This window comes from Canis lupus, chromosome 15 (genome assembly GCF_003254725.2).
Source record: "Canis lupus dingo isolate Sandy chromosome 15, ASM325472v2, whole genome shotgun sequence".
Lineage (NCBI taxonomy): Eukaryota > Metazoa > Chordata > Mammalia > Carnivora > Canidae > Canis > Canis lupus.
In genome coordinates, this window is record NC_064257.1 from 60,647,064 (window position 1) to 60,673,410 (window position 26,347).

The window sequence follows — 26,347 nt, forward strand, 5'->3', positions numbered from 1 at the left end:
TTTGCAAAAAGAAATGATGCTTTCTTTTTTTAAGGTTTTATTTATTTATTCATGAGAGACACAGAGAGAGAGAGGCAGAGGCATAAGACTCGATCCCAGGACCCCGGGATCATGACCTGAGCTGAAGGCAGGTGCTCAGCCACTGAGCCACCCGGGCGTCCCAGAAATGATGTTTTCAATGTGATTTTTTGCCTTGGGGTCATTAAAAGCCTGAAAAAAGGCATCAGCTGATAGCACTCTGAGTAAATGGGAGTTAGTAGACCTGGTTAATTTAAGCAGTTCATTCGTTTAAGCAGACATCATTAAGGAAGGAATGAGATCATCAGGTTGCGAATTAAGTTGTAATTAGATTAATATTATTCATATCATTCCAAGAAAATGAAACCTGTTTTCTGGCTACTCAAGCAAGTTCCACATAGTTTATAAGATAGGAAATGTTATTAATATTTGTCTTTTCAGAACTGGATTTTTCTAGGTATTGATAAGACCGGACATTTAGCAACTGGACATTACCAAAAAATGAAAACATAGGAATGTAAAAGGAGGCACCAACGATCATTTCATTTTGTCCATGTATTTTCACAGCAATAACATTTTTCTTAAAAGTGTTTGGAGAAAAAAAAAAGTGTTTGGAGGAGGGGGCACCTGGGTGGCCCAGTGGTTGAGCATCTGCCTGCGGGGAGCCTGCCTCTCCCTCTGCCTGTGTCTCTCATGAATAAATAAATAAAATTTCTTTTAAAATGTTTGGAGGAAGGCGGGCTAACATATTCTGATCTCTCAATCTATTTAAGAAAGGACTTTTTCTAATTACTCCAGAAAGCCCAACCTTACATTACAAAAACAAAGATTCTGATTTTCTTCTGGGGATTCAGAGTAAACACTGCTGGCTCAATAGGTGGATTTATAAGGAAAGCAATTCTTCTCCTCTGCACCCAGCTGTTAGAGGCTGTTTGGAAGATGTGGACATTCACGTCGTGCCTCTAAGCGCTCTATTAACTCCAGTGATGTGTGGCATTGCGCGTGTGGTGGCTCCGAGAGATAGTGCTCTCTGTGCCCGAGGTGATGTTTTGGGAGAAATTCTCTCTTTCTCTCATTTGCCACCGTTTTGAGTATTGTCGTCTGATGCATTTAAGAGCTCCACACAAACTTCAGCAGGTGTGTCTCAAGTGAAACCCTTCAGTCGTGCTGCTCCTGCTGCTGCTGCTGCTGCTGCACACCAACACGGACCCCTCAGCAACTTCCTCTGTTGAAGACGAACATCTCCTCGAGTATTTGATGCCCAGTTAAGCTCATCTGAAGTCCTTCCTCCTGATATGCCTTACATCAGGCTGAGAAGTCCACAGTTCCCACTCTATGCATAAGGTAAAAATACAGTGTGACCAACTGCATATGCACCGGAATTTTCAAATTACTTGTATGCTGCAATTTCAACGAGCTAGCTGGGGTCCGAGATAAATAAGGCGTCATCTAGAGCTCAATTTATTCTTCGCTGTAACGATGTCTCTTCTTTAAAAATACTCTCAAGTCCTGGTCGTGCTCTAACATAGTGCCTGTATTTTAGTGACCACCTGCAAGCCCATCTCCCCGGAGACAGAGGCCACTGGGAAAATGATGGACTGTTGTTCTAATTCAATCTGTCAGAATCTCTGGGAGTGAGGCCCAGCAATCTGGATTTTTGAGCAGCTCTCCAGGTGACCGTGATTCTCACCAAAATCTGCGAACCACTGATAGCGATTTTTTTTAAATTAAAAAATGGCATTATTTCAGAGAGTGTCATATGTGGGCAGCCAGTGTGAGCACAACCCCCAGGACTAGTCCATGGCATCAGCATGCCAGGCAGGTACTAGGCACCTATGCAGCCACACTCGCCCCAGCTCATCTCATTAACTGTCCTAGTGCAATCATTAGCAAGAGCATCATAATGATGACTCTGTGACCCAGCAAAGCCCCTGGCTTTCCTCCCACCGGATTTATCTACAAGATAAAAGCTTCCAGCTTCATCCACTGAAAAAAAAAAAAAAAAATCTGTTTTCCCCCCAGGCTTTGCAATATGTGTAACACAGCAGGTGGCTACTTGTGACACTACCAGGGGCTTGAAAGGCCTCTGAGGCATCTGCCCCCCTGCTGAGTGAAGCAGGAGAATTCTCAGTCTCTAAAGAATCCATAACAAACATTCCTGGTATTTGTAGACCTTTATGTCTCTATTATTTCTTCACTTTAAAATGGTTTGAGGGCGAAGTGCTGGAAAGAAAAATGAGATTCCAAAAAAAAAAAAAAATGCCTGTTGTACGGCTGTGGTGTGCGTCCACACTCAAACAGGAATAGGCTTTATTCTAAGAGCATTCTGTAAAGTTGGCGCTTGTCGTATACGTGCATCACCTAAGCGAGTTGTTTAAATCTAGATTTCTCAGCTCTGCCCAAAGACTTAGTCTGAGGTGGGGCTCTGCATTTAAATAGCCTTTCTAAAATATTCTGATTTGGGGCGGCCCCAGTGGCTTAGCGGTTTGGTGCCGCCTTCAGCACAGGGTGTGATCCTGGAGGCCCGGGATCAAGTCCCACGTCGGGCTCCCTGCATGGAGCCTGCTTCTCCCTCTGCTGCCTGTGTGTGTGTGTGTGTGTGTCTCAAGAATAAATAAATAAAATCTTTAAAAAAATAAATTAAAAAAATAAAATATTCTGATTTAGCTAATCCATGGATGAACCTGGGGAAACACTGCAGTAAATGGCCCTTAACACTGTGATCCCTGCTATGGGACCTAAAATTCCAATTGCAATAATTGTTTTCGCATGCTTTTTTATAATAATGGCCGAAAGGATATTCCAACTCTGAATTTTATGGAAACAAATATTTAGAAGAGAATACCTAAACCCACAACTGGAAATAAGCCATATGCATATGGTTTATTAACAATTAGCTAAGTAAATACACATACAATGAACCTAACAACGTGCAAGGATTCTGGTCCTAATGGTCAATCATCCACAAAAAGCACTGGTGACACACTGACTGAATACAGCTGGAACGGACCCACCTCGGTCCTGTGTATCCTCTGCATGTTATGACAGCTGATTGTCTTCTCTTCCTCCAAAGTTGCATGTTCCACACTTGTTTTTCAAACCGGTGCTTTCTTATATCAAAGGTCTGATATTCCTTACAAGAATTCTTAGTCTTTTTGTCTACAGTTATCCAAAGTTCAAATTAAATCAGATCCTTCATCAACCACTGCCCTCTCTTAACTCTAGCTATTTATTGTCCCACTTGCTAACACATGGCTCTGTACAACATGGATCTGTGATGGAACTTGTGTTCCTCCATTACGGATACTACAAAATATGTGCAGTATTTACTGCAATTGCTATTTATCTGGGAAGAGTCAGTTTCTCTCTCAGTCCCTCTCCCTCCCCTTCTTTTACTTGAACTCTGCCCCTGTGATAGTTAGTTCTCTTGTTTTTGCAGACCTTTGTGCAACTATGAGCTTTGCCTGTATTTCCCTACAATCTCAGGAAGCTGTTTTTGGTTGCAGGAGTTGAATACAGTCGAAAGAACCCTGCACCAGGAGGATTTACTGTCGCATAATAAACATCAATGCTTGTCATGCCTTTCGGATGTTTCCCTTTTAAATGTGTACAATTTTAAAAGGAAACTTCCTAAAGTATAACTCTGCTTAACATCTATAACTTTTGGAATGGATTTTGAAATTATATACATAACCCTGTGCTGTAATGACCATAAAACATGTCATTTCATTTATAAAAATGAATGCTAACAAATCTAATCATGTATCCCTACCTGGCTGGCCCAAAAGTGTTAACATAAATCCAGAGTGTCAGAGGCATACGAAACCTCATGGGTATGTTAAGTATTTGTAGAATTCTAAGGTTGACTCTTCATTTTTTTCCCCTCAATAAACACCAAATGGCTTTATTGCCAAATATGTAGTTTAAGTATCCCTGGAATATGGAAGATACAGTAGGTGAACAGATAAAGACAATGGCTTACGCAGAAAATCTTTTCCGAGGAACAATGAATATTTCTAAAATCTATGGACAGTTATATATATGTGATCATCTCTGCAACAGAGACACACACACTTTAAAACACAGAATCCTCCAAACCCATGTGAACAATCCTATTTCGTTTTAAAATGGCCATTATCTGAACTCTTAGAAGAAAATGGTGCTGCATTCCACCCCAGAAAAATCTAAATGAACGACGATTGTTTTTATTAGTGCTAATGCCCCAGAAACATGAGCACCAGGGCGCATAGGAGTTGTGTGGATGAAGGTCAAAGCCATACAAGAGCTATCTACGAAGTTCTACCTCCATCAGTGGCCTTTTACCAAAATTTACTGACACAGACACTTAAGACTAATTGCATTGGAAACCAGTCACATTTTACTACCCAGAGGTCAGGAATTATCTTTGACAACACAAAGCAGTAACCAATACAACCGAGGTTCCAAAGGTGCACTTCTGTTACTAGTAGCTAAAATATAAATAGTAATTTGTGATCTATCAAAGGACAATTAAGACAGGGGAAGAAAATAGAAATCTAAAATAACAGGGAGTTTATGTGACACTATTTAACACAGTTTACTGAGCAACAGAGACATAGACTTTTGCTGTAGCTAGAAACTCATCTACATAATAATATGTACAAAGAATTGTTCCTCTGTCCCAATTTCTCATTTTGATATTTTCTTTTCTTTTAGTTTTGAACCTATCCAACTGCCTCATTTTTATTCTAGTTGCTTTTCTGGAAATATTCTGTTCTATAAAATATAATTGGTAGAATTGTTTCTCACAACACCTAACAGAAATCCTGATTAGGACACATAAACTCTTGTTGCATACACAATTGCTATAATCCCAAGTCAATACTCCAGGCGGAAAAAGGTTTATTAACAGTAAATCCTACAAGAAAACAATGTAGTATACACAAAATGTGCATGTGTTCCATTCTGTTTCAAACTTACATGTGGCAAACTTTCATAGAATCAATAAATGGTACCAAAAAAAGACATTTCCCGATGATATTCAATAAAAAAATGTAATAAATATAGACTGGATCTGAGAAGAAATGAAGGCAGAAACCAAGTATATTAAGACAAGCCAATTTTCTTTCTCAAGAAGTAAGAAGTCTAAATATTTGAGTATTTGACAAACAGTAGTAGACCAATCTAAGTTAATTCTTATCTTTGAGAGAGGATGCCAGGGTCCCAAAACTATGACTGTACATTTTCTCTTGAGTAGCTGGAAATATAAGAAAGGATCAAAAATATGAAAATAATGTCAGTGATTAAAAGGAATTCTCAGGATCCTATCATAGAGAAGCCACCAAATTTCACCAGCAAGTTCTGGGGCAGGGAACTTTGAAGGAAGAAAGAACACTAGAGGCAAGGCTACTCAAGGAGTAAAAGGTTTTTTTTTTTTTAATTTATTTTTTATTGGTGTTCAATTTGCCAACATATAGAATAACACCCAGTGCTCATCCCATCAAGTGCCCCCCTCAGTACCCGTCACCCAGTCACCCCCACCCCCCGCCCTCCTCCCCTTCCACCACCCCTTGCTCGTTTCCCAGAGTTAGGAGTCTCTCATGTTCTTTCTCCCTTTCTGATATTTCCCACTCATTTTTTCAAGGAGTAAAAGGTTTTAAAGGCATCATGTGTTCACTTCTGAACTGGCTCTTCAGCTGTAAACAAAACTGGTATTCGGTGTAATTGCTTGTACGCTATTAGTCAATGAGGGTATTATCATCAAGAGGCATCTGTGTATATTTTTCCTTATATATTGGGTTGACACCACATATCACCTCACTGATTCTCCTGTTGAATAGAGAATGTAGGGACCTCCTGATGTTACTAGTAATATGATGTAACCCAGGAAGCACAATAATAGGGTTCCTAATACAAAAGAATGCTTTCTGCCAACCCTTATTAGGCCAAGATCATTAACCTTTCTTTTTTATTTTTTAAGATTTATTTATTTATTTATTCATGATGGACAAAGAGAGAGAGAGAGAGAGAGGGAGAGGCAGAGACACAGGCAGAGCGAGAAGCAGGCTCCATGCCGGGAGCCCGACGCAGGACTCGATCCTGGGACCCCAGGATCACGCCCTGGGCCAAAGGCGGGCGCCAAACCGCAGAGCCACCCAGGGATCCCCAATCATTAACCTTTCAAAACAAATTTATCATTCATAAAAATATGGATAATACTCTATGCCTACATACTTTGTAGGGGTGATCTGCTCCAACCAACAGTCCAGGGGTTTTATGTCTGATAATTAGCTATGGCCAGGCTGTCGGGCAGGCCCCATGGATACATAGTCCTGGCTCTTCTAAAGTTTGCACACCTGCAGAAAAGCCAGCATGTGAAAGATGTAGTGATAACTAAACTGAAAAATGTATGTGCCTACAATCTATTAGAAAATTAAATAGTAACATAAATGTAGGTTAATATTGTGCTTTTCTTGTGTTACACCTTCATAGGAGGCAGGGTGTGCTGTATATGCACAGCACTAGGCCCTGACCCTTCTACACAACCGTGTAACAATGCTATGATTTTTTGGAAACATTTTCCTAAAAAGATGATTTAACAATATTAAATATATATTTTTTTCAAAACGAAATAAAGCAACCCTAATCTTAGCACTCTAACAAAATATTTACATTTTTGCCTAAAACTTTCCAGTTATCTATATAATCTCATTCATAGTGTTTACATTTCAGTATGCTTTTTAGTATACTGAAATTTTATGTTGGATCTTTTTATATTATAAAAATTTTACATATTTATTTCAATGTATATGCTATTCACATTTTCCGTAAGAATTAGAATGATTTTCTCATTTCTATGTGTTCTAGAGTAGTTTGATTCAAAATAATTCCTTCACCATTTGCCATTACTACCAGCCACATAGCTTTTGTACCTATATCCAAACCACTGCACTACAGCAAGGCTGCTTCATTTATAACATAAGATCTACATTTCTTCTGTGTTTTAGGTATAGTTTGGCTACCAAAGGGAGACAATCTTGTTACGAGTGACATCTGTTCAGAGGGCCCAAGCACCGCAGGGAGGGAGATTTTTCACAGAAACCCCTACCATACAGTTGTACAGTCATATTTCAAACAACAATAAATTCGTCTACTCCTGTCCAAATTTCTGCCTGATACATGTTCTTAGCCTCTGACCACCATCTCCAGAAAACTACAAAATAATAATGGTGATAGAAGAGATTCTTATATTTTCAGAGATTTTGAATTTTCAAAATTGTAACAGGTTAGATATGCATTCGTCCATACTAATGAATTTTCCTTCTACTGTTTTACTAATGATTTTAATCAGAAATGTGGAGTGTCTACTGAACATCTCTGATAATTTTTGTCCTTAAAATGTTAACTGGATGAATTATGTTAATAGATTAATTTTTCAAAAATTAAACTTCCCACATACTCCTAGAAATAACCCCATTTCTTCATGCTGTTCTTGTTTTAGTATATGTTCATATTATTTTTCTTGATATTATTTCTGACTTTTTGACACCAATATTCATTTGGTAGCAATGTATAATTTATCGCCATAGAAGTGTTCATAGTAATCACTTATATTCCTTTGTGTTTCTGAAGTATCAGATATAATGTCGCTTCTTTCACTTTTGATTTTATTTATCCTCTTTTTTCTCGATTAGGGAAATTGAACCCTACCTTACATCACTCACAAAAGTTAACTTGAAATGGATTAAAGACTGAAATGTAAGATCTGAAACCATAAAACTCTTAGAAGAAAATATAAGGAAAAAGCTCCTTGACACTGGTCTGACAATGAATTTTTAGATATGATACCAATAGCGCACTGCAACAAAAGCAAAAATCAAGCAGTGGACTATATTAAACTAAAAATCTGCAGAGAAAAAGAAAAAATCAAAATTTGTTTAAAGTCTATCTATGGAATGGGAGAAAATATTAGCAAATCATCTACCTGATAAGGAGTTAATATCCAAAATATACAAGACACTCTTCCAACCCAATAATAAAAAATAAATAATCCAATTTAAAAATGGACAGAGGACCTGAATAGACACTTTTCCAAAGAACATATACAGATGGCCAACAGGCGTATGAAAAATACTCAACATCACTAGTCATCAGGGAAATGCAAATTGAAATCACAATAGGATGCCACCTCACACCTGTTAGGATGGTTGCTATCAAAAAAAAACAAGAGATAGCGAGTGTTGGTGAGGATGTGGAGAAGAGGGACCCCATATGCACTGCTGGTGGGCATGTAAACTAGTACAGCTATTATGCGAAACAGTATGTAGCTTTTTTAAAACATTAAGAATAGAACTACCATATGATCCAGCGGTCCCACCTCTGTGTATATATCTGAAGTAATAGAAATCACTGCCTGCACCCCCATGTTCATAGCAGCATTATTCACAAGAGCCAACACAAGGAAATAACCTCAGTGTTCATCAGTGGACGAATGGATATGGAAAATGTATATATATATAGTGAAATCTTAGCCATAAAAAAGAAGGAAATCCTGACATCTGTAACAACATGGATAATAAGGGCATTATGCTAAGTGAAATAAGTCAGGGAAAGATAGACACTGTCTGTTCTCACTTAATATGTAGAGTCTAAAAACTCCAAAGTCACAGAAACAGAAGAAGAATGACGGCTGCCAGGGGTGGAGGAGAACTAGTGAAGGTGGCACAAGGGTACAACTTCCAGTTATAAGATGAATACGTTCTGGGGATGTAGTGTACAGCATGCTGCCTGTAGCTAACAATACCACGCTGAATACGTGAAACTTGCTCAGAGACGAGATCTCCCATTTCTCATCGCACACAAAAAAGGAACTATATGGGATGATGGATGTGTTAACTGAACTTACTGTGGTAATCATCTCATAGCACATATGTGTAACAAAACCTCACATTCCACGCCTTCAACTTATATAGTGTTCTATGTCAATTATATTTCAATAAAACTAGGGAAAAATAAATAAATTTTTCAAAAAAATTGTTTTAAAGTATAAATACACAATAAAAACAGTATCTATATCATAGATTTGAAATAAAGTTTAAATAAGTGATTCTGCTTAAAGTACCTTTCAAAAAAGTTAGTTCTCAATAAGTGTCAGCAATGATTGTTATTATTATTTTTATGATACAGAGACAACATGATTATCTACCCAGTATATAGAAAAGAACCTCAAAAAATCTACCAGAAGAAGCAAAATAGTAAGTTTGCTGGATGGAAAGTCAACATGTAGAAATCAATATTCATCACCAACAACAATTTAGAATGTGTGTCTTTTTAAATATTCACAATTATGAAAAAAAAAACAGTAATCATCCTGGGAATAAGACTTACAGAAGTTAAGGGAGATCCTTATAGAAAAAAAGTTTACAATATCATCAAAGCACCCAGAAGTAGAACTAGATAAATAGAGATGTGTAACATATATGTGGATTACAAGGCTCTATCTCAAAAATGACAGTCCTCTCAAATTAAACTATAAAATCAATGCACTTCCAACCCCAACAGGGGATAAGCCAGAGGCTTAAAGAAAAGATAAATCACATCCAAAGGGACTTGGTACAGAGATGTGATGATAGTTAAAGGAAGGATGTTGCTTGTTATCTCTCCCTTCACTACCACAACCACCACTACCTCCCAGACATGATGGAAGGGAAGCTCTGGAGTTAGGGAAATCCAGATGGAACCGGAGCCTTGTAATACAGGACTTGTGGGAATAGAAGTATGTACCCATCTATTGCCACATCTGCTAAAGCCAGAGAGGGAGCCAGAGCAATAAACTCCCTTAGCTCGCTCGCTCTCTCCCCAGGCTCCTGCTGGTGCCTCCCACCGGTTAAATCCAATAAGAAGTCAGAAGCCAAAGAATCACAAAGGACAGAGCTCCATGGAGAACTGGTCTAAAGAAACAACTGAAGAATATCCATCATGTAGAATGTTTTATGGAATTTAACAGACAGATGCCACAATAACATGGAAAAGTTTATAAAAACAGCCAAGACAATTTTGAAAACTAAGGAGTAGAATTCTTTCTGACAGACATAAAGACAGCTTATAATGTTCAAAGGAACGAAGAATCAAGTATTGCATTGGCACAGAATTAGACAGAATAGATTTAAATATATGACACTTACATATGCCAGACTTAGCCTTACAAATCAATGGAAAAATTAAGGTAGAACAGTTGGCTATGTTATAGGCCAGGGGTTGAGGAGTGGATCGTGGTCTCCACTTTTGAACAACCAGAAAAAATCCCAACTATGCCAGAGACCTTAGTGCAAAGCATTAATGCCTTCAATACGGAACTGGATCTTAGAATCTCTTTATAATCTTTAAGAAAAGACTCCTCCAACAAGTAAAGCCAAATTTATAGAGGAAATGAATGTTAAAACTGAGAGTAATAAAATTTCAAAATCTCTACGTAATAAATGACATTGTAATACAATTTTTAAAGAGAGAACAAGAAAGTATTTTCGATGAACATAAACGATAGAAAGTACTTAAGGTGTGTACAAGCAATTCTTAGAAGTGAATTATAAAAATCCGAACTTAAGGGGAAAGAAAAAACAAAGTATTTAAAAGGTAATGTACAAAAGAGAAGATTTAAATGGTCCTCATAAGATATGAAAAATGCTCTGGGGCACCTGGGTGGTTCAGTTGGTTGGACTCTGGGTTTTGACTCCAGTCGTGATCTCAGGATCTTGAGATGGAGCCCGGTGTCTGGCTCTGCTTAAGATCCTCTCTCTCCCTTTCTGTCCCTCCTCCTGCTCACACACACACATGCTCTCTCTTTCTCAAATAAATATGTAAAATATATAAAATCTTTTAAAAACATATGAAAATGGTCAACAGCACTAACTGTGTAAAGGAAAACAAAACACCAGTGAGTTATTTAGATTTTTACATGCAAAAAATAAGAAATCTGATAATTCTTCAAACATTGCTGAAGGACATGTAAACTGACACAACCACCACACTGAGAATATCATCATCTGTAAGGATAGACAGGCCTGTAAAGATCTGCTGAAAACAGAAATCTAGCCTCTACATTTTCACAATTTTACTACATATTTAAGTAGCTATAACTAATATATAAAATTACTTTTATGGTTGTAAGGGTTCTGAAAGTGATATAACATTATAATTATCCTTTGAAGCTTCCTATTTCACTCAAATTTTAAAGATTGAGCTACACTGACACATGGAAATTTTAGTTCATTCTAACATCTACATAGTATTCAATTGCTTCAAGATACTATAATTAATAATTTTTAGAATTTTTACATTAGCACAAATGACATTATCATAAATTTATGTCTCTATGCCCACACGCAAGTTTTTCTAGAAATATAATTGGAGAACACCTCCATAAATGTAATACCATACAGTTGGTAGACTACATTGACATGAAAAAAAGATGTCCAAGAGACATTATAAGACGACAAGGCACAGCACAATGCATATTTATCAAAATGTGTATGTTCTTATCTATCTGAGCATCACTGTATATGGTGTATGTGAGACTTAAATGTATATATTTTAGATAAATCTCAGGAAGAAAGTCAATATTTTTGAGTTGAAAGGGAATTAAAGAGGACTTTTATTTTTCACTCAATATTTCTATGTCGTTTAAATTTTTTTACAATAGATATGCTTTACCTGAAGTTTGACAGCTATAAAATGCTGAAAAAACTCCACACTTATTCTTTTATTTTGCATTGTGTTTACTATACTACTATGGTCTAGTAAAAATACCCTTTGATATCAGGTGGGATGTTTATGGTGCATACGCTTCACAAAATAATAATTAAGCAATTAACTTATCCTTCAAATAAAGTTTCCTTCATATCACTATCAAAGTGAAATGCTTTCATTATTGAAAATTCAAGAAGGAAGAAGGAAAAAGAAAGAAAGAAAGAAAAAAGAAAGAAAAAAAAGAAAGAAAGAAAGAAAGAAAGAAAGAAAGAAAGAAAGAAAGAAGAAAGAAAGAAAGAAAGAAAGAAAGAAAGAAAGAAGAAAGAAAGAAAGGAAGAAAGAAAGAAAGAAAGAAGAAAGGAAGAGAAAGGGAAAATATACACTTGCTGTATAATGATGCCAATTATTAATACTCTCCATTATTCCTTTGTTTATCTACGTGGAGGTGATGGTGGTTATTGTTGCCAAATTTCTTTGTCTCATGCAACTAAATCTCCAAATTTCATCCACACCTAAAAAGTACCAAGACAACTCAAAACTTTGTGTATAACATACATCTCATTTAAAAAAAAAAAAAACTATACCTGACAGTTTAAAGAATCTATGTTAACTTTAACAATGGTATGAACTATTACATTAAATACCTACTATTTATTACGAGATTTACTTACTACCTTTAATCCTCATGACAACCCTCATAGAAAGTTGTACTATTATCCATGTATTGCAGAAAAGGAAATCAACATTTAAAAGCATTAAGCAATTTGGGCCAGTGTCCCCTCACAAATGAATAGACATTATTCTAAAACAGCTTTTTATGGCTTAGAGTCAGTCAGCTTTTCCAATGACCATTGTCTCCCATTTCTCTAATAGGGAAACTAAGCTTTTCTGTTTAAAAATAAATTTTCAAATTTTCTCTACGTAACAGACATTTCCCTAAGTAAAATATAATCATTTTTCTCTCATTGAGGAAGAATATAAAAGCATTTCATTTCTAAAAGCATAGACACCCCCCGAGCAACCACATGATAAGGTGGGTGCACGTGATCAAATTCACACCACAGCTGCTAAGTGAGTAGGAGCCCATGTGGACTAAAGGGCTTGTGAGTTCAGAGTCTGCAATCGACATAACTGTTACCACCACTAAAAAAAGAGAGAGAAAGGAAAAAATATAGGTTACTCTTTGCTCTTCACAAAACAGATAAAAGGAAAACTTGGTAATTTTAAATTGTTCTTTTAGTTATTTACTAAAATAAGTCAGTGATGATAATAACTTATTTAAAACAAACATTAATTCCAATTTAAAAAATGGGCAGAGGACCTGAAAAGACATTTCTCCAAAAAAGACATCCAGTTAGGCAACAGACAGATGAAAGCATGCTCAATATCATTATCAGGGAAATGCAAATGCAATGACATATTACCTTATGTCTGTCAGAATGGCCAGACTCAAAAAGAAAAAAATGAGAATGTGAAGAAAAAGGAAATCTCATGCACTGTTAGTGGGAATGTAAATCAGTGCAGCCCCTAGTGAAAATAGTATGAAGTTTCCTCAAGAAATTAAAAATAGAATTACCATCTGATCCACTGATTCCACTACTGGGTATTTACCCAAAGAAAAACAAAAAAACACTAATTCAAAGATACAGGCATCCTTATGCTTATTGCAATTATTTACAATACTCAAGATGGAAGCAATCCAAGTGTCCATAGACCGTAGAAGGTATACCGAAAATGTGGTCTCTCTCTTTCTCTCTCTCTCTCTCTCTCTCTCACACACACACACAGAAATATTACTCAGCCATAAGAATTATGAGATTTTGCCATTTGCAAAAATATGCATGAACCTAGAAGGTATTATGCCAAGTGAAATAAGTCCAAAAAAGACAAATAGCGTATAATTTTCACTAATATGTGGAATCCAAAAAACAAATAAAAAGTAGAAATAGACCCATAAATACAGAGAACAAACTGATGGATGCCAGAATGGAAGGGCTGGGTGATGGGCAAAATGGGTGAAGGGGAGTGGGAGATACAGGCTCCCAGTCATGGAACCAGTAAGTCCCAGGGATAAGAGGCACAGCACAGGGAACATAATCAGTGGTACTGAAATCGCATCGTATGGTGACAAATGGTAGCTACAGTTGTGTTGAGCACAGCGTGATGAATGTACAGCTGTCCAGTCACTGTGCTGTACACTTCAAAAGAATGTAACGCTGTGTACTGTGTCACTATATTTCAAGGAAAAAAATTCTTAGATCCCAGTAAGAGTTGTATCCTATACCATTGAGAGTCAAATTATTCAAAGAAATTCTCCCACTAGATGTATCTCCATTGAGTGTAACTTAGCATGAAATAGAAGATTCCTTTCATATCATTTTTCTCTATATGTAATTCTATCATAAAAGATATTGCGATTCATGCACAAAAGTATTAAAAAAAAATAACCAACCCCCACAAGAGAACAATTCAGATTTAACGGAAGCTATCACTTTGAAGTTTTGTCTCAGATGGTCATTTCTTTTCATTCAAGTATTTATTTACTTTAGCAAAAATAAATCATACCTATTAAAGATTATTTGGAAAATATGGATAAAATAGTTGGATAAAAAAAACCAACAATAGTTCTATGACCACCATCAACATTTTGAAATACGTCCTTTTAATGTTTAAAGAAAAACCAAGTTACTGAGTCCTGAGTGGTGGAAAAATTTTAACACCTTTTGCAACATTTTAACAGTATTTAACAGTATTGGTAACTATGGTTCACCCTAATGACAAAAGTCCACAGAAACAGTGTCTATTACCACTGCTTTTAAGATTGGTTTCTTAATTTGTGTCTGTCTACAGAAACTAAAGGAGGAGATATTTCTCCGATTTTGTTTCTCACAGTCCAAGGGTAGTTATCCTCTACTATGAATGTTGTAAGGAACAAATCGAGAAGTCCCACACTTTACCTTTTATACTTGTTATTCAACATCTCGATAATCTGCCCAATTAATTCCCCCACTTCTAATCCCTTCTTATTTATTGTTCATGGTACAAATCTTCCTGTCATGTAGTAATTACTGAATAAATACTTGTTTCTCCATTTACTTATTAAACATTTTTAAAAGATTTTATTAATTTATTTGAGATAGAGCAAGAGAGAGAGAGAGAGAGAGAGAGAGAGAGAATGAGCACGGGATGTGCATACTGGGGGGCGGGGGGAAGGGGCAGAGGGAGAGGGAGAAGGAGGCTCTCCACTGAGCAGCGAGCCCCACACCGCACCAGCTCGATCCCAGAGCCCCGGGATCAGGACCTGAGCCAAAGGCAGATGCTCAGCCCACTGAGCCACCCAGGTGCCCCTTATTAAACATTTTAAAAACAATACAGGATTAAGAGATTTCATAAAAGGTTAAGTTTGAAAGTAACCAATAAAACTAAACCAAGGTATATAATTAAAAAGGGAGAATTGTGGGCAAGAGCTCTTGTATATATTATGCTAAATCTTAAAAAGGGTCACTTCACACTGTGTCTGGAATAGAACTTTGGGTTCCATTAAGGCAAAATTGCTAAGAAATATCAAAGGAAATATAGCTCTAAGTGGAAAATAATTTGACTCTAGTTCCCTGAATTTCAAATTTGGGAGGAATTAGCAGAACCAGAATCCAAACTTGTGTGAGTACGCAGGCAATTTAACTTTATTAAAACTTAAGCACAGGAACTCATCTGGGACGGAGTAATTAAATGTGGCCCTGCACCATGCTTCAGCACCATCTCTACAGACGCTCCGTGTTACACTGTTAAAATCAATCTCAAGTCAAATTTTAGTTGAAATGCTTTTAAAAGAGAAAAGTCTACCTACAATTACGACCCTAAAAATTAACAAATAACTAATTAAAATCTATAAATTTTGTAACAATATAAAACTACTTAGATATAGAGTTTTAGAAGCTTTGATGCAGGTCTTAAGATATCATCAAGAGGTAGGACAAATAAATCCATCAATAAATGAATAAATACCTCATCCCTTATCTTTCAACTCTATGTAACTAGAAATCCACTAACTAAAAATCATCAATTCCTACAATTCTCACATTTTTAAATATCCATGACTTTAAGTATCTGTTAGTCTGCATGGATTATATACTGTTCTCCCCAGGTCCTGCATAGATTTGCTTTTTGCTCCAACATCATCTGGTTTATTCACAAGGCCCCTCCTTACTGTCACCATCACACACACACACACAATCACATACATACATGCGTACACATTTCATCCTTTAATACTCAAAGCAGCATTTTGTGACAGTCCCTCCTACTTGGCACATCGCCCTCCTTCGGGCTTATCTGGACTCCCTCGAAACTGTCAAGCTTTCCGGACAACAGGTCTTGAGCACGCTTCCTCTGTCCCCCTGTTAGAAAACTCTTCCCTTCTCTCTCCATCTAATTAACTCGTTTTCATCCTGTTGATCGATGGCAGCTCAAGTGTCACCCTCTCAAGGCGGCTGGCCCGGATCTCCCTCGCTAAGTCAGACTCCTACAACAGGCTTTCTGGTCACTGTGTTCTTGTCCTTCAAGGCATTCACTCTGGCACGTGTGCTTCTGTTTGTGTAGTTACCTAATTAATTTCACAGAAATAAAACTTTCCAAAGAGGCAGTAATCACGCCACATTTTACTACTCATTATACCACCAGAACCTAATCAGGGAATATATATTAAGGGGAAGTAAAAAAGGAGGGAGGGAGGGAAGGAAACTGATTAGGTCCACGGATGACCTCATAGTTAGTAAAAGAATTCTTTCACTGGCCTCACTTGGTAACTTGAAAGATGACGGATTTGTAAACCAAATACCTTTGAAAAATACATTGTTTTAGCTTTTTCCCTACCACCTTTCCCACCGTAAATGGATGTGGCTTAGTCTGATGCTTTTTCTTTCTTTCTTTTTTTTTTTTTTTTCATTTTCCTCTACAGAAAAAAAAAAAAAGTATTTTGGCATGAATCTTAGGCCAAGTTCTCTTTAAAAGCAGAATGCAAAATTAAAACTTATGTGCTAATAGTAAAAGGCAATCCCAGGGACAACTGGGTGGCTCAGCGGTTGAGCGGCTGCCTTTGGCTCAGGTCGTGACCCCAAGGTTCTGGGATCGAGTCCTGCATCGGGCTCCCTGCGTGGAGCCTGCTTCTCCCTCTGCCTGTGTCTCTAACTCTCTCTCTAACTCTCTCTCTCTTTCTCTCTCATCAATAAATAAATATACTTAAAAATAACAAAATAAAAGGCAACCCCAGAGAATAAGAATGAAGCACCATGTAAAGTGAAATAGGAAATACAACCCAAACAAGTATATGGAGTTGGGTTGTCACCGTGGCCAAGTGAGGCTCCACTCCACCTGGCCCCTGGGAGGAACTGCAGAAGCCTCTTTCCCGCACAACCGCCCACCCATCCCCACTGACTGAGGGGTTTCTTAAGGGGCGTTAGCTCCTCCCCACTTTGAGGCTACACTTTTAGGGGCAGAGGGAGACCTAAGGCACGCTGCTAAAACCACCAAGCAGAAGGCAAAAGGTACTCAGCATTAGTTCCAGGTGAGAAGCCAACACAATTGAGGCACGGCCTGCCTACCTCGTTTGCCAGGGTCGTGGACACAATTGGAAGTGAGTCTGAAAGGATGTATGGCAGGCCCAAGGGCACGGGACACACCCTGAGAGAGTCACAGCACTGCTCATCGGAGCGTCAGCCTCAGATAACGAGCAAAGCCACACCACGGCCCCGAATTTCTCACTCTCCCCACGCTCCCCGAATCTCCTCGCGTCGCGCAGGCCACGGAGGGGAAGGCGGGCAGGTAGACCCCATTCCCGGCATTCTGAACACCCTGGTTGTAAGACGGAAGCTCGGTGACTTCTAATATGTTATCTGGAATATACAATCACTTAAAAATAGCATTGTATATTTTAGTTCACTTTGAGTATCCATCCGTCGCTAGACAGATTCCACAAAAATTCTAGGTCAATCCACAGAAGTGTAGTTAATTTAAGCCCTACTTGAAGTATATTGTTAAAGACATTATTTCTAAAGCTACTAACTACCATTTGCAACATTTCTTCTGGAAGAAATATATTCTTGTTTGGGGGATAGTCGTCCACATACCAATGAGAAAAGAAGTTGACACGCTATTAACTTATTGACTCTATTATATGCCAATGACAAGATACCACTCTGTTATCAGTAACAACTTGATAAAGGACAACGGTCTCTAGGAAGAGGGAAGCTCCAGGCTTTCCTGCATTCTTCACTGCCTATATGTGGGATCCATCTGCAAAGTTAGAGTGATTCACGGATCATGGGATGCCTATGTTCAGAAAAAAAAGTGAGTTTTTACATACATACGTGTGCACGTGTGTGTGTGCTGCGTGTAGAGCACTCCTAGGAGAAAGACGAGTTTTGCCAATTTATTATATTTAGTCACCATGAAGTTGAATTTACTAGCTTCAAGATTTCAGATGCAGGAGGCATTGAAGGGGGGAGCTTAATTTTGATGATGCTTTTCTCCCCCCGGGTTGAAGAGTGGGGGCATTTGCCAATCTAGACAGACACCAAGAGCTGAGAATATGGGCTTTGCTTGAGCAGGGGACCACACATATGGGACAGGGAATCCAGCAGACGTTTTAGCAGTTTTGTGGGGCTGGAGATAAAGACATTAGGGACAGGAGGCACCGAGATCTGAGTGAGAAATAAACGATGAAACATCAAGGTGACACACGCATAGTTTTACCCATGACATTTGCTGCCATACGAAGCTATACAGATGATGCTAGGAAGAAAGCTTCTGAACCGAAGAGCAGGATTCTCAGAAGTATTGCCCTGAATTGTATTTAGTACCTGTGAACGCTCCAGGGGATGCTCTAAATATCTATGCCTCAGCAGCTAGGTTCCCCTCCAAGGTATGAAGACTATTAGCACTTGACTCAGCCCAGTCACTGATTAGAGTACAGGACTGGCCACCTCTCCATCTTCTTTGCTTAGCAGAAGGAAAGCTGACAACTCTTTGGACTTAAATGAATCATCTAGAGCCTCTAGAATCTGTATACTCAATTACTAAAACCAAGACTAAAGAGATACTGAAAAAAAAGCTCACAGTAACCCAATTATTGGCATTAACCGACAAAATTTTAAAAGAATTTTGATTAGTATGTTCAAAGTAACAGAGGAAAAAGGTGAAAAAATAGATTAACTGGTATCTATAGAAAAGAATGAAATGCACATTTGAAAACCGAAAAAATACAGTAACTAGAGTAATAACCCATAGATGAGCTTGACAGTATAACAGGTATAGTGATGGAAAGCAGGCTAGAAAACTGGAAGAAAAAGTCAAAGGAAAATATTCGCACAAGTATATATAGAGAAAGAAAGAGGAGAAAATTGTGAAACAAGTATGAGCATGTTGGGCACAGTGAAACCATGTATCAAACCTATAATTGAGATCTCAGAAAAAAAATGAAAAGCAACAGTGGAGTAGAGCTCTGTGTCAAGAATTTGCCGATGAATTTCATCGAAAACATACCAATCCACAAATTCAGGAAGCTCCTCAAATTCTAAGGGGGATAAATAAAAAGAAAACTGTACTACCTAGAAACATCAGAGTAAAATAGAAGAAAAATAAAGACAAATGAAAAATCTTAAAATCAGCCAGAGACAAAGACACATGATCTTCAAAACCACAAGACCAACAGGTTTGAAAGAAAAAAAAAACTGCCAAACAAAATTCTATGTCCTGTTTACACAGTCTTTAAAAATAAAGGCTGTATAAAAAGATGTTCAGGCACAAAAAATGAGGGAATTTGTTGCTAGTAAACTTGCAATTAAAGACATACAACAACCCATTTAACAACTTTTATGACAAATTGCAATAAATGAATTGTCAAGAATGCCACTAATTAAAAATACTAGTTGTGTAAAATAGAAATCAGCTCATTTGCTGTGTGCACCATACCCTGTGAGAAATGCAGGGCAGATATTACCGTCTTTATTTTGAAGGGAAGGAAATTAATGTTCAAGAGATCTGAAGCCTGTCCTCAGCTGCATGACCAAGCCAGGCCAGAACACGTATTTCCGACCCAGGGTTCATCATTCTGACACTGGGAAATAGAAAATATGTGATAGAGGTGTCTGGCTGGCTCGGTTAACAGAGCACACAACTCTTGCTCTCAGAGTCGCGGGTTCAAGCCCCATCTTGGGGGTAGAGGTTATTTAAAAACGAAAACTCTAACAAAATAGTAATAGTGTCATCGAGGCCCATTCAGTTGCACAATGTGTCCAATACGAAACAAAAGGATGATTCTGGCTTCTGGAGATTTTGTGTCAAATTTCCTTGAATTTGGCTTTTAAAAACTCCACTAACGATGCTATTTTAACCCAATAAATAAGATACTCTCACACTCTGGAATGTTTTCTACCGTTTCACAATAGTTGACTATCACTCTTAACTTTACAATTCCAAAGAAGCTGAGCCACCAAAACTTCTCAGTCAAAAAGATTTTACTTGACCAATTTCCGTATGGAAGGCCTACACAAAAGTCAACACTGCATGTTTTGTGATCCATAAAACATCCTTAAACTGGAAGTTGAAAAACAGCATGGAAAAGCCCATAAGACCATCTCTGACTGAGTTCAAGATACCATTTTGCCTCAAGGAAGGCGGAGCGATTCGCTGTGTTACAGACCCTACAGTAGCTGTTCAAATCAGACAACTGCAACAGCGAAAACAGGAGGCCGTCTAATAGAAACCTAGTCCTCCTACATACTCTCTTCTTAGGAATCTTCCAGCATTCTGACATCACGCTCTTTTCTATGACCTTGAAACATCCCTGTTGCCTCCTCTGGGCAAGATACTATAGTTTTGCCTTTGTCTTATAAGGCAACTTCTTCTTACCTCCCCAGCTAAGCAACCGGATGTAACAAGATGCCCAAGTATTTGTGAATACCTTAAAAAACATCGTGATAATATTCTCTCTCTAGCTCAGGGATATTATTTTACTTCGTATTTTTAAAGACAACATTGTACTGCCTATCAAATATATGAAATCATATATATTTATAAGATGCTTACACTTTCTGAGCACTTTCCTCACATATTCTAGTGTATGTCTAGTGTATGCACCCAGGTCATTGTTTACCTTCTTGGGTAAATATTTTCAAAGCCAAAGATTTCAAACATAAAACGTAACCTGTTACCTTTAATGGAGATTTTTACTTACCACATAAAGGGAATAACATATTCTATTGTTAAAGGAACTATCATCTCCCAAATACCACTAGCCAAATGCCGTATGCCTCCTGCTTACGACTGCTCACTCACTGTCTGACTGGGATTACATATATTTGAAACAAATGCGTATTTTTATGTTGGGTACACCCCATCGCATAAGCACATCAGCAGCCCCTATGTTCACTGGGCTTATTTCAAAGAGATTTTGTCACTCTAATATGTAAGCAAGGCAGCCAACATCGGCAACAGGTTCTCTAAGAACCTTCATGTTAAAGCCCCTTAACTTTTACTATAAAGGGAAGCGTACAGCAAAGTTAAAGAGCAATAAAACTTTTGAACAAACAGGTGGAGCCCTTTGTGATGAGAAGTCAGGAAACAATGAAATAAAATTACTTCTGAATCACGGAGTAAATGTCGCTGCTAACCCCAAAAGCCCTGGATCCGGGTAAGCTCGTATCAGGGACCTCTTAATATAACCTAACACAATCAAAAATCTAATTACTGACTTCCCAGGAGGAGCGACGAGTGTGTAAAGGCCAATAGTGAGCTTTTGCAAAAGCCAAAAACTGATGTGACATCCTTTTAGTCCCACCAGTTACATCCAGTACAATCTCCCTCCCTCATCTCATCCAGGCAGCTCCTTTTCCACTTCCACCACATGGTTAAATCCCACTCATCCTCCCCTAGGTCTGTTCTAAAGAGACCTCCCACTTTACCAGAAGATCAATCGCTGGTCAAGAAAATTCACTTTTATTCTACGCTATTGGAAAGATCACCTGTCCTTTAAAGAAAAAGCAAGGGTCTCAAGGCAAGCCAGCCAGCCTTTTCAAGAAAAAGAAAGTAAAATTGCGATTTGCGTTATAACAGGTTGTTACTTTCTTCCACCGGCCGGGCCCCGCTCGGAGGCTGGAGGCGGGCCCTGGAACCTGGGCCGCGAACCGCGGGCAGTCGGCGCGCCCCGCCCCGCCCCGGCCCACGCCGGCCCCGGCTCACACCTCGGCTGCTCTAGATCGCGGCGGACGAAGCCCCAACAGAAGGTAACGGAGCCCCAAAGTAGCAAACTTTCGTGCTTCTTTTGGAAATGGCTCCACGCTGAAATCGGACATCCCGGTAGGTACCGCCAGTGCTCTGCGACCTGGAAGCCGGAGTCCGGGCAAACCGGGGAATTCGCTGATGGCGCGGGGCTCGCGGGGCTCGGGGCGCGGGGGTCGGCGGGGGTCCTGCGGCTCCCGCAGCCCGGAGTCCCCGCAGCACCCAAGCCCGGCCCCGGCGAGGCGGCGCATCCCCGCGCTGGAGCCCCCACGGCCCGCAGGGACCGCCCGACACTACGAGTGACCCCGGGCGCCCCGGGAAAACGCGCACCTGCCCGGCCGCGCACCTGCCCCGCCCCGCCCCGCCGCGCACCTGCCCGGCCGCGCACCTGTCCCGCCCCGCCGCGCCCCTGCGGCCGAGAGCGCGGCTGCCCCGGGCGCCCCGGGAAAACGCGCACCTGCCCGGCCGCGCACCTGCCCGGCCGCGCCCCTGCGCCGAGCGCGCTGCTGCCCCGGGCGCCCCGGACGTCCCCGACCCGGCGGTGCCTCGAGCGCTCGCGGAGACTCCGGTCCGCCGGCCGCCGGGGGCTGCGAGGCTCGCCCGGCGCCTGCAGCAGCGACCGCCGCCGGGGGCGCAGGACACCCCGGGTCCGAGTCCGCTCCCAGCCCCGCCGGCGGCAGCACGCGAGGCGCCCGGAGCCCGAGCCCACCCGACGGCCGCCGGGCACCTGGGCACTGGGCGCCGCCGCCGGGACGCGGGCTGCCCTCGGGAGCCCCGGCGCGCTTCCCGGGGGCGCGGCTGGCGGCCAGGACCCGGCGGGCGGGCGCGGTGGGCGCCCCGCGGCCCCGGAGAGGCGGGGCCCGGACGGAGCGGGCCCGCGCTGCAGCCGCCGGGGTCCCCCCCGGAGCCTCGCTCGTCGCCGGCCCGCGCTCCGGCACCTGCCGCCCGCGCTCCGAGCCGGGGCCGCGCCGAGCCGCGCGGGGTCGGGGGCCGGGGCCGGGGCCGGGCCGGGGCGGGGCGGGGCGGGGCGGGGGCGCTCCCGGCAGAGCCACTCACCGGCGGACGGCGAGGCCCGGGCGGCCACCGGCCCGAGCGCGACAGGCGGCCCGCGGCGCAGCAGCTCCAGCCTTTGTCAGCGGCGGGCGGCGCGCTCCTCCCCACCCGCGGACGCGCGGCGGCTCGGCCCGCAGCTCCCCCGCCCCCTCGCCGGGCCGGCCTCACTCGGCTCCCATGATGTCATCCGGCGGAGGGGAGCCGCGCGGGCCGACGCCAGCAGTCCCCGCCGCCGACGGGGGCGAGCGGGGCGGGGCGGGGCGGGGAGGAGCGGGGCGGGGAGGAGCGGGGCGGGGAGGAGCGGGGGCGCCCCCGCATCCCGCCCGCGCTCGGTCGCGGAGTCCCCGGCGCGGCCCGGACGGTCTGCGCGGAGGGGCGGGGGGGAGGGGGCGGGGCCTGGGTGGGGGCGGGGCCGGGGGCGGGACTAGGGCCGGGATGGGGACGGGGCTGGGGCGGAGCTGGGGGCGCCCGCCACCTGCCCGCGCTCGGTCGCGGAGTCCCCGGCGCGGCCGGGACGGGTCTGCGCGGAGGGTCGGGGGCGGGGAGGGGGGCGGGGGGCGGAGCTGGGGGGGAGAGGGATGGGGATGGGGGCGGGGATGGGGGCGGGGCTGAGGGCGCCCGCCACCTGCCGGCGCTCGGTCGAAGAGTCCAGGTGCGGCCCGGACGGGTCTGCGCGGAGGGGCGAGGCGGGGCAGGAAAGGAGCGGGTCGGGGGCGGACCTGCGGGGGGAGAGGGGTGAGGGCGGTGCTGGCGGGAGGAGCTTGGGCGGCGGGATGGGGGCGGGGTTGGGGCGCCCGCCACCTGCCCCCTCTTGGTCGCGGAGTCCCCGGCGCGGCCCGGCCCGGCCCGGACGGGTCTGCGCGGAGGGACTTGGTGGGGGGTGGGGGGTCGGGGGTCGGGATGGGGGCGGAGCTGGGGCGCCCGCCACCTGCCCGCTCTGGGTCGCGCAGTCCCCGGTGCGGCCGGGACGGGTCTGCGCGGAGGGCCCGGGGGGGGGCGGGACAGACGGGGGCCGGGATGGGGGGGAAGCCCGGGCCCGAAGTGCGCGCCCCGCGGCAACGATGCCGGAGTCGGTGCGGAGGCTGACGGCAAAGCCAAGGGGCGCGGGGAAAGTTTTCTGGCCTCCCGGCCGCTCGGGCGCCCCAGGGCCGGGGCCGCTAGGTGACAGCCGGCGCAAGGACCGGCGCCCCCGGAGCCCCCGCCCCGGCGAGGAGGTTGGGGGTCGGCGCCGAGGCAGCCTCCGCGAGGGGCGGCTGAGCGGTGCACACGCTGCGGCTGGCGCTGCCCGCGGACCCCAGCCCCCGGGGGGGCCCCACGGCCTGCTCGCGGCCGCCCGCCGACGCCAGCCCCAGGCTCCCCGAAGGCCATCAAGCACGTGACGTCCACCGTGTCTGGGCCCCACGTTCTTTACAGTGTCAATCGGTGGTCTATCGGGGGGACAGACAGACAGACAGCCTCGGGGGGCCGGGGACAGGAACGCACACGCGCCCGGGATCCGAGACCCAGCCGCCCCCCCCCCCACCGCCCCCGGGCGGCCTCGCGCAGAAAGCAGAACAGATCCGGGCAGCTGAGCTCGCACTCATTAACCAGAGCGGCCCGGGGTCCCTGGAAGTCCCCGCAGTTACCTGCCCCTGTCATCCCTGCAAGAAACTGAGCATCAGCGGGTGATGCGGGGCAGCCAGGAAACTTGACGACCGCCACTGAGGGACGTGCTGACTCTGCCCGTGGCTTCAGCCACCATCGTCCTCTAGAGGTGTAGACACCAGGACTAGAGTTCATTGCAAATATAAGTACAATTAGGAACATCTTAATCTTTGTAAATGCCAAGAGAAAGACCCAATACAATAACAACTTTCTTCAAGAGGCTTGTTAATCCATTGGGGAATTGCGAAATCCACTGGGACTTTTCTTAGGAAAGGGTAATAAATTAAGTGTGAAAGAGCAGGATCAGAAATTATTTCTAAAAAATAACACGCTGGGGCGCCCCAGTGGCTCAGATGGTTATGCATCTGCCTTTGGTTCAGGTCATGATCCCACAACCCTGGGATCATGTTGGCCCCATGTTGGGCACCCAGCTCAGCAGGGAGTCTGCTTCTCCCTCTCCCTCTGCCTCTCCCCTTGCTTGTGCTCTATCTCTTTCTCTCTCAAATGAAAATAAAATCTTCAAAAAAAAAAAAATAAAGTATCAGAAAGACCATGATGCACATAGCTTGAAAATAGGAAATCTGCAAGTGTTGACATTTGTTTTCAAATTAAAATATTTTAAGTACCGTTTATGTATTATATTGTTAATATATAAGTATTTCGCATCCTTGTTGATGTCCTTATTCTTTTCAGAGACTTAAAAAAACTTTTAAGAATGGCCACTTAGCCTTTCCTCCGAATCAAAGTACAAAAGAACATATAAAATGCACGAACAACTATTAGAAATGAGTATTTTTAAAAATCAGGGCAACTAGGAAAGAAAGTAGATGAAAAAAAACCTAAGAGAGGTAAGAATCTGGTAATGTAAGCAATGACCGTCTTTGAGAATAGACAAACAATCTAATTGCTTGAAAAAAAGTAATTAGAACTGCTAATGATGCTGTTCTAAGTATATCAGAAGGTCAAGCTGTAAACCTTCCTTCCTAGATTGCTTCTCTGATGCCCCATCTATCTTCATTGCCTCTGTTTATCTTGCTGTCCTTCAGCATTCTCTGGACTAACACACAAGTGTGGAGACAAGAAGGTCATAGGGAGTTAACAGATCTAGCAAACTTAGACATATAACCAAAAAGATCAGAAAAAAAAAAATACCCCTCACTTCTTTTTTTAATCACTGCTCTAAAGGGCTGAAAGTAAAACCTCTATCTCTTCCTTTAAGAAAAATGAAACACATTCATACGTGATAATGTATTTGGTCTGTGAAAGGTGGAATGAAATAGGTCACTTATGTCAAAAGGTTTTAAAATGGAATCAACAGGCCATTAAGGATGTGGGCTTATTCACTTTCCTAGGGGAGGAAGCACGAACTTTTGAACTGGGCCAAACCACAAATATTCCAAGGACTCTGCCCAAACACCTACAACTTACTATAGTAAGAGACTGCTTGGCAACTAATTATTTTCAGCCAAGATTTCTTTTTTTTCCTGCCACCAACGCCAATCAAAAACTCTTTGTAAATAACATACACAAGCAATCCCTCTTTGCTTTAAAAACTCCTGACTTTTGCTCCCTAGTGAAATGCGATTTGGGTAACTACCCAAATCTGCATTTTCCGAATTGCAGTTCTTTGATC

General features: G+C 42.6%; 1 protein-coding gene across 3 annotated transcripts in view; it reads right to left on the reverse strand.

Annotated features, from left to right (window-relative positions):
• Nucleotides 1-23,215, reverse strand: part of MARCHF1 (membrane associated ring-CH-type finger 1) — a 794,329-nt gene extending 771,114 nt beyond the window's left edge. Inside the window, exon 1 of one of the 3 annotated variants that reach the window (XM_035699269.2) lies at nucleotides 23,074-23,211. The gene's annotated coding sequence lies outside the window, so the exon portion shown is untranslated. Of the gene's footprint in view, nucleotides 1-23,073 lie in introns of all 3 variants that reach the window. The other 2 variants (XM_025439444.3, XM_035699270.2) reach the window with 2 other exon arrangements.
• Between the last annotated feature and the right edge of the window lie 3,132 nt (nucleotides 23,216-26,347).